Here is a 968-nt window from a genome sequence, read left to right on the forward strand (position 1 = left end):
TGGAAACTGGCTAAACTCGTTGCGTCCAAAATTGTGCTTCCATAAAGTTAGTTTTTTTTGGAAAGCGGAAATAATAGATTTAGTTGTTATGAAATTGAGCTCATCGCCTTGGAGTTGCAAATTGATGTCATTGAATTTTGCGAATAAATCGGTCATATAAGCGATATCGGTCTTAAATTGAAGTAACTTACTTCTCAGATCTACATCTTTCTCTTCAAGGAACTCAAGTATAGATTTGAATATATTCCAAAACCTGTTGAGGCACGCGCCTTTGGAGAGCCATCGAACCTCGGTGTGTAGAATCAAACGATTGAATTCTTCGTCGTTGTCTTTACACAGCTATGCAAATAGTCGATCGTTGAGAGAATTACTGCGAATTTTGTTAACAGCAGAGATGACATATCGTAATGACTGATGCAAACGGTCGCTCAGGTTTTTCGCAACTAAATGCTGTCGGTGAATCACGCAGTGAACAGCTAAAATACCTGGTACTTCTTTCTTTAAAAAGGCGATGAACCCACGATGACAACCCACCATTGCAGGCGCTCCATCAGTGGCAACAGACATAATGTTCACAAGAGGAATATTCTTTTCTTTAAAATAATCTTTGACGGTATTGAAAATAGATTCACCTTTAGTATCTGCTATCAAGGTTCTTGCAAAAAGCATCTCTTGTATGATTTTTCCTTACTTAAAAAGTCGAACATACGCCAACAGTGAAGCCTCGTTACCAGGCAATGTCGATTCGTCAACTTGAAGGGAAAATTTGTTGGATACCAAGAGCTCGCATAAAGAAACTTCTATGTCTTCAGCCATTTCATCAATTCGTCGTCGCACAGTATCGTTACTTAATGGAACTTTTTTAATGACATTGTATGAGGCTGAATGGTGTAGAACTGTTTCTAGAACTTCCTTGATAGCTGGCAGTATTAACTGTTCACCAATGGTATGGGCTTTTCCTGATTTAG

At 38.6% G+C, this 968-nt stretch overlaps 1 pseudogene; it reads right to left on the minus strand.

The window, feature by feature from the left end:
- LOC100576004 overlaps positions 1–966 on the minus strand; it is an 11941-nt pseudogene extending 10975 nt beyond the window's left edge.
- Positions 967–968: the final 2 nt, after the last annotated feature.

Source organism: Acyrthosiphon pisum, chromosome X (genome assembly GCF_005508785.2).
Source record: "Acyrthosiphon pisum isolate AL4f chromosome X, pea_aphid_22Mar2018_4r6ur, whole genome shotgun sequence".
NCBI classification, from domain to species: domain Eukaryota; kingdom Metazoa; phylum Arthropoda; class Insecta; order Hemiptera; family Aphididae; genus Acyrthosiphon; species Acyrthosiphon pisum.